Raw genomic sequence first — 8902 nt, 5'->3', positions numbered from 1 at the left:
GTCTCACAGGCTGCAATCAAGATGTTGGCTGTGCTGTGTTCTCATCTGAAGGCTCAGCCAGGGAAGAATCTGCTTCCAAGAGCTTTTGGGTTGTTGACAGGATTAATTTCCTTGCAGTTGTACAACTGAGGACGCTGGCTGCTTGCTGGCTATTGTTTGTAGGTTGCTTTCGGTTCTTCGAGGGCACCCTCACCTTCTTCCCATGTGGGCCTCCCAATATGGCCACCTCTTTAGAGCCTGCTAGGGAACAGCTCTAGAGTGAGTCTTCTGGCAAGATGTATTATGTAAATGTAACGTGAGCAGAGGAGTGATGGCTCATCTCTTTTGCCATGTTTGCCATGGTCAGAAGCAAGTCACAGTTCCCAGCCACACTTAGAGTGCAGGTGATAATACAAGGGCACACACACCAGGAGGTGGGGCATCCCTACATCTGTTTATCACAGCATCTATGTTCCTGAGATATTCACCTGTCATTTTCTTATTTTATAATGTCTTTGTCAGGTTTTGTTATTAGAGTTATGCAGATCATTTTTGAAAATGCTTTTTATTTCTTACTTTTAACTGATTTTCAGAAACACGTACCAGGTTGAATTGTTGATAGAAACACCTAAGCTTTTGTTAGTTGAATGGCCGGTTTAAAATAAAAATAAAACTCTATATTTCAGAACAGCTTTAATAGTTTTATTTTTGACAGAAGGAGTGAGTCCACAAAGGTCACCTAAGAAGTACTAATCAGCATTCAAGCCTCAGCCAATGTTTTTATATCTATGTTTTGTTATTCATATCCATCATAATATCCCTAGCCTATTGATGGGCATTTAGCAGAATTAGATTGTTTAAATGTGTATAATTTCTTTCAGCTTCTATACAATGACTCATTGATTTGGGCTCATAAATGAACAGCTCGTGACAGGAAGTTGCACACTAGTTGTAGCAAGTAGGCAATTGAGTCTTACTGTATAGTTCCTGTGCATTAAATAATTTAAGAAAAGGTGTTTTTTCTTTCCTTTTAACTCTCAGCAGGTCTACACTGGGATCTAATCGGCCACAGGTGAGCCACCAAATGCACCTTAGATTCTTGGGTTCAGCAGGATGACTTGTTCTTTTCCTAAGACAAAGACTGGGCCCTGGACATTCTTTTTGTAACTGAGTAATAATTTAATCTAAAGATATGCTCAAGCAGAGGGGTGGGATTTATAGCTCTAGAGTTCATCAGACCACAGTTTAAACTGTGACACTGCCTTTTACTAATTTTACAACTTTAGGAAAATTATTTAATAGCTCTAAGCTCCCCTTTTCTCACCTATAAAAGCAGTGCAATAGGGCACCTATTTCAAAGAGTTGTTGTGAGAATCAAAGGAGGTAATTCATGCATGATGCTCGCCACAGATTTTGACACCTAATATGCACTTTACAAACGTTAGCTATTACTATTACTACCACTATTACTATTACTTTTACCATTACTGTAAAGTGAGAAGAGTGTCAGCTTTGTAATCAAACAGACCAGGCTGGAATCAAACAGACCTGGCACCACCATTGACTAACCATGTGACCTCGTGCAAGTTTGTTGACTTCTCTGAATGTCAGTGTCCTCATTTCTAAAATGAGAAATATAATAAGTACTTTCTAGGATTGTCATCTAGCATAATGCCTGTTGCATATAAACATTTTAAAAAGGTGAGTTTTCTTCTTCACCTTGTATCCAGTACTCTCTTAGAGGCTTCTTGTTGCCTAAAGAGCAAATATTAGGTAAGATACAGGCTCGGCCACTGTTACAAGAGATCATGAAATAGCAAAATTATCTGTCTTTCATGTAAGGGTCTAATATGCAGCCTAATATCAGGGATGCAGCATCCTTCCGTTGCTCTGCCCTTTTCTACGTTACAGCCTCTGGGAAAGCATTAGAGGAAAGGGGAATACATGCTTCCTGCTTCTGAGGAAATTTTCCAGAAGTTGTATACCTCACTTCTGCTCGTATCCCATTGGCTGGAATCTAGTTGTTTGACTATACCTAGTTGCTAAGAAAGGAGGTGTTGTCTTTGGCTGGGCATGATGGTGGCAGGTGAGGCTATCAGTCTCTGCCCAGATACATTTCTAGCCTAACCCTACCAGATGAAATGAAATTGAGAGACCAATTTCCCTCTAACGTGGTAGAGGTGAGTTTCCTAGAGAATGAGAGTAGAAAAATGTTGCGCTCAATTGTTCAACAGGTGGAGACTGATTTACTTGCACAACCCGTCTTATGTTTTGGGTTTTCACAGGGCTTAACATGGCAGTGGTTGTTTTTGTTTTTCATCTCTTTCCTTTATTACAACTCATGCTTGCTATGGACGATCCAAGTTACCTATTATCTTCAACTTTTATAAAGCACAGAGAAATACAATCCTTTTTCTGCTCTCTTGCCCAGAGTCAATGATTTGATCAAAAAGTAGTTACTGGGCTTCTAGAATTCATTCACTTATTCATGCATTCATTTGTTAATTCTCTTACTTATACTCATTCCATAAGTATCCATGGAGCTTTTACTTAGATTTATGTTCTGGAAATGTTAATGCATCCTACCCATGATCTCAGGCCTCAAGGAACTCTTCTTAGTGGTTAAGAGAGACAAGCATTGAAAAGACCACAACACAATGCAATGCAGTCGGTGCTGAGAAAGAAGTAAGCCCAGGATGTTATGAGAGCCCAGTGGAGACTGCTACTCAAGGAGGAGGTGGCCCCTGAATTGAATTCATTACTATAAAGGATGATGTGGAACTCTCCATCAAAACACTCAGAAAATAATGAATGCTCTTTTTGAAACCATACCTCATTAAATGCTTATGGGTCCTAAGATCTGCAGGCACATAGAGAGGGAGACCCACGAGGGCTGAAGCAGACAGCAAAAGCCTTTGGATCAGTTAAGTTTCAAGAAGATTTTGGATAGTTTTAGAGATGTGAGAACGGCATTGCAGTGTGGGAGCAGTTTGAACAAATGCCTGGCATGTACTGAAGCGTTCCCGAAGCGGATAAATGGAGTAGGAATTACCACTAAATTTCCTTCACATGGTATAAATGTCTCACTATTTGGTCTTGAGACAACTGCACAATACATCCCAATAAGATCTGCCTTGTCGTCTGTGGCTCTTCACCAAATCCAGGTACAAAGATGAACAACGGCAGAGTTGTGTTTAATGCTGCTAAGCTTTCCATTTTGAGTTGGCAGCCTGAGTATATAATTTTCTGAGATAGAAAATCCCATGGCTTGGGATTTTGCCAGAAATTACTTTCCCCCAATTAGATTCTAGTTTGATGCAATCATTGCTTGAAAATTGTCTCAAATTGAAACCATCTAATAGCCGATTTTGGAATGAGGAAAATGGGAGAAATTCAACACCACAGACAGTCCATTCATTGAGTGTGCTATCCAAGAACAGGAAAATAGCAGAACTCTCACTGTGTCGTGCCTCATAAACAGAGTGTCAGCGATTTTCATAACAGGGTGGTCTTGACCAGCAGATCCTTTTGTTGGTTTAGCACAAATCAAATCAAGCCTTCAGAGGAAGCGCAGTTTGATCGTATCTTAAGAAACCAGTTTGACATGTTCATCAGATGCTTTTCTTTCTTTGCATCATCCAGGCGTATTCCACAGAGGATAGCCAGAGGTTGCAATGGAATCGGCCATATCCTAGTTCCCCAAACAGTGGCTGAGCACCAGCTCTGTGAAAGGGATGTGGAGAAGAGGATGATGTATTGTTTGGTGCGACAATGCATGGAGGCTCATGGTACATGGTACGTGCTCATTATATACTTGAATGAATGAATGAATGAACATTACTGGACCAGGATATCCTCTCCTCTATGGTAGGGTGGGCTTGTCTTCCAAACATTTCTCCTTAGGAACTGTGTGACACTTTTGTTGGGATGTACTACATTCTTCTGGGACTTTTTCTTGATTTCACCTACAAGCAAATACTACCAAGTGATGCATGTAAATTCCTGGGAAAGAGTTTGTCCTTTCTGATCTTTGCTTTCTGGCTTTATTAGGTGGAGCCAGAACAGCCTGGAGTCTATGGTTAATTTTGCCCCACAACTGAGGTAATTGCCTTCTGAGCACTCTTCCTGATACCCCTGGTAATCCGAGGTTTTTCCAGTAGCTAGTGGGAACATGGACTCTTCCTGACCCTGTGTGAATTGCATGAGTTTTTTTCATCTGTTATTTTGGCCTTAGAGAGTTTCCTCACACATGTGTGCTGGGTAGGGTAGGGTTAGGTTTCCTGTGGAGATCTAATAGTCAATCTAATAGCCATCTATTTGATGTAGCTCTCTCTTATTTGACACTTTAGATTTCCACTCTCTTCTGTCACCTTAAATTTCTTGAACTCACAAACCCAGCTCTACAACCCAGGATCACCACTGACTTTTGCCTGATTCTCCTTTCCTGGGATGTGGTCTGTAGTCTCTTTCCACGTAATAAGTTGGGGACAATCGTAGGACATCTCTCTTTGTTTCCCCTCTCTCAGGGATCACTGTCCTAAGCTGTCTGTTGTTCAATGTCTGAAACCATTGCTTCATATTATTTCTTATTGTTTTAGTCTTTTTTGATGTGGGAGTGTAAACCTGATCTCTATTATTCCTGTTATTGGCTGAAAGCAGCAGTGAGTGCATACAAATTTATGCACAAGAACATGTACCAAAGTATTATTGTTACTGAAGAATAATTGGAAATAAGCAAAAAGCAATACAAAAACAGAAATCATGGGGTAGTGTAATTGTGGTATTCATATAATGTCTGTTGTGTATAGCCATTAAAAATCACATTTTCAAAGAATATTTAAATTCTTTGTATGTAAATTTATTTTTATGATTTTAATTTTGTAAATGAGTAAATATATTATGTATACTGTAATATATACTTTAAGTATAATTTAATATGTATTAAATTTGATATGCAAATTAAATTATATAAATATATATATCACAAAAATATGTGTAATATATAATATATATTATGTTAGCAAATATACATAATGAATATATAATATACAAATACATATGCATGATAAATTAAATATATATGAAAGTATATATTCTTTAAATAAATATATATACATATATTTTAATATGTATGTATAAAAAGGAACATATATATGGTCTTTAATATAATGGATCAAAAACATATTCAGAGATACCTTATGACCCAGCAATTCAACTCTTAGGTATCTATCCAGAGAAATCCAAAACACTAATTCAAAAAAAATATATGTACCCCTATGTTTATTGTAGTTCTATTCAAAATAGTCAAGACATGGAAACAGCTGAAATGCCCATCAGTAGGTGACTGGATTAAGAAACTGTGGTACATTTATACAATGGAGTATTACTCAGCCATAAAGAATGAAATCTTACCATTTGCAACAACATGGATGGACCTAGAGAACATTACGCTAAGTGAAATAAGTCAGACGGAGAAAGACAAATGCCATATGATTTCACTTATATGTGGAATCTAAAGAAAAGAATAAATGAGCAAACTAATCAGAAACAGCCTCAGAGATGTAGAGAAAAACCTGAGAGTTGCTAGATGGGAGGGGGGTGGGGATGAGGGAGAAGGTGAGGGGATTAGAAAACACAGTCGATAATGACAAGATTGCCACAGGGATACGAAAGACAGTTTCGGGAATATAATCAATAATGTTATAAAGATTTTGTAGGGTATCTGATGGGCACTTGTCTCATTAGGGAGACCACCTCAGGGAAGATGTAGATGCCTGATCACTGCTCTGTACACTTGGCGCTGAAGCTGAATTAATACTGAAAGTCAACTATAATTATATATATATATATATATATATATATATATATATATATATATATATATACCATGTTTCCCCGAAAATAAGACCTAGCCAGACAATCAACTCTAATGCATCTTTTGGAGCAAAAATTAATATAAGACCCCGGTCTTATTTTACTATAATATAAATATACATAGCCCTCTTTTATTTGACAGGCTCTATTCTAAGTGCTTTTAATATGTTAATCATTTAATTCCCACAACAACCTATTAAAATAGTAATAATCATGTCTCCATTAAGCGAACTGTGACACATAGGATTTAAGTCACCTTCCCCAGCTATTAAATAGTAAAGCCAGGATTTTACGCAGACAGTCTGGGTTCAGAGCCTTTCTTCATCACTATGCTATGCTGCCTTGCTCCTTAGAACTACAGCGTAGAAAGGGCTAGAGAAGCTTTCTTGACCAAACCTGGGGAAAGAGCCCCAGGTGGCTGGAAGACCAAGGCACCAGCAGTAAGGCTGGGAGATAGTCAACTGCAGGAGAGGGCTCTGTGCCCCCAAAATTCTGAGGATTGAGCAGACGGCAGGGTTGTTGGCAGACATGCCGTGGGCCAGTCAGCTAATGTAATAGAGCCACTATATGACCCAGAGCTACCTGCTTCACCTGTGCTTTCCCAGCTCTAACCAGGTGCCTCTCACCACATGACTACTGGCCTGACATCTAGGAATTGAATGCCTAACTTCTTGCACCCTACCAGCTAGACAGAAGAAAGGTGTAGCAGGTAGAGATGGGCGGTAAGGAGGGGGGAGCTCACTAAATTTAGTGAAATGGTTCACCCTCAGCCAAGCCCCCTCCCAGAGCCCCAGAGACCACTCTTCCCAGCAATTCTGAGCAGGGAGAAAAAAGGCTGACACATACTCCGCAGAATGTCCATCCAGGCAGGGCTTCCCGTACACTGACACCCTGGAGTTATTACTGCTTTGGGTATATGAGATCACTCAGAGTGGAATGCTTCATTACAGGTTTCAACCCAAGCTATAAATCAAACGTTTCTCCTTTAATATAAGGAAGTTTCCGATTATTTTCAAGAACACCTGGTGCAAAGTGAGGTCATCTCACATGGTAAGGAGGATGAATCACTTAAACCGCATTCCCATAAATTTCTTTAACCTGGAAGGAAGTCTTTAAGTCTATCTGCATACATGTTATGTCTGATTTTTCCTTGAGTAATGTGTGAAGTGTTTCAAACAGACCAGCAAATTCACAGGGTTCTAAAACCTCCCTTGGATTCTGCCTTGCTTTCTGTATCTAAGCAAGTGTCAAAAATTATTGGGGATTGCTTTCTTATTTTGACTGAATGTTCTTCTTACTGTCATACAGAGAGGTCTTGTTGACAATTATTTCTTCATTCTGCATCCCAAACTTCCAATTTGCAGAAGTAGAAAAATCAATACGAATAGCTTAGTGCTGACAAATGAGGCTCCAATTACCAATACTTGCATGCAATATGGCAAAGCTTTTCATCCAGTTAACTCTACTGCTTTCTTTTTTTAATGGTGTTTGGCATAGGTGGACCTAGTTATTATTCAAAACTATATTAGTAAGCACTGTTTTCCTCTGCTTTTGCTTCCAAATGCTCTACTGACTTCAAAACGAAATTATTTTGAGATGAAAATCAATAACTTCTTACATAAGATTTTTTAGGTTTGCTAAATAAGGACATTTTCATTTTAGATTTTGTAATCTCTTTTTGGTTTAAATAGTGGAGGACGAGATGAAGAAGCATCCTTCAGCTGATACTGAGGACCAGATAACAAATTGTCTTTTAATAAGCCAGTAAGATTCTGATGCTAGATTTGATTATATCCACTGATGTGTTATACCAGGGCTTTTCAAATTTTAATGTACACACAAGTCATCTGAGGATCCAGTTAAAATGAAGATACTGCTTCAGTAAGTCTGAGAGGCTCCCAAGCGTCTACAGTTCTAAAACGCTCTTGGATAAAAGTACAATTTCTCTTGGAAGAACTTACACTTAAAGCCATAACTCTGATTGTGAAATGCAATATCCCACCTGCTATTGGAATCATTAGTATCTGAAAGAGGTGAAGTACAAGCAGAATTTCCTCAAAATTCCAGAAATGAGACAATGCTTCCAAGAAATCTCAGTCTTGCCTACCTGAATGAATTACCTCTATGGATTTATACCTGTTGGGTAAGTTAGGTTCTAGAGAGACCACAATGTTTCTAGGAAGAGTATATCTCTGAGAATTTTACTTCTTTCTAAGTTAAAAGAGCCAGGAGGATGGGTGGTGGTAGTGGAAAGAAATAAAAAATAGAGAAAACAAAAACAGAAACCATCCCTGAAGAGGGAAAATGATTAGGGCAGAAGGAATTTTAAACAAATACTAATTGTGAAATAGAATATTAAGACTGAAAGCTTGAATATAGAGTAATAAAAGAAGTATTATTAACCTTTTTGAGTATTAATCATGGCATTGGTGTGTTCAAAATATATTAATAAATGAATCAACTAACGTAAAACATTTGTTGACTATTTTCTAAATGTTGGACACTCTATTAGATGTTGGAACTAGACAGTGAACTTGAACAAGGTTCCCGCCTCCATGAACTTTGAATCTTGCAAAAATATTTGCACTTATGATGAAGATGTGCAAGAAAAATGCAACTGGGTATGGGGTGTGTAGTAAGGATACTTGTTGTCATCTGGAACATCAGGGAAATCTTGCCTGAGAAAGAGACATTTAAGCTGAGAACTGAAAAAAGAGTAGGAGAAGAGATGGAAATGAACTTCATGACAAGAGATCATACAACTAGTGAGCACAACACAAAATGTCTTTATGACATGCTCCGGGGTGAGTGGTTATTAAAGGAGCCTTATGAAATTGTCAGCAGAGGTGGGATTTGAGCTTACATGGGTAGGAGAGGGCTGGAGGAAAAAATTCCTGTTAACATTCCACCGTCATCGAGGAATTATATATCACAGCTCTTTTCTAGGAAACAAAATAGAACAAATCATAGAATTGTAGTACTTAGAAAGTACAGTTGAATCTTGTCAGTCTAATTTGGAGACAGAAAAAAATGATAGCTCCAATGTCTG

The sequence above is a fragment of the Rhinolophus sinicus genome, chromosome 16 (genome assembly GCF_057876585.1).
Source record: "Rhinolophus sinicus isolate RSI-liver-muscle chromosome 16, RSI-T2T, whole genome shotgun sequence".
NCBI lineage: Eukaryota > Metazoa > Chordata > Mammalia > Chiroptera > Rhinolophidae > Rhinolophus > Rhinolophus sinicus.
This window is presented reverse-complemented; position numbering follows the sequence as displayed.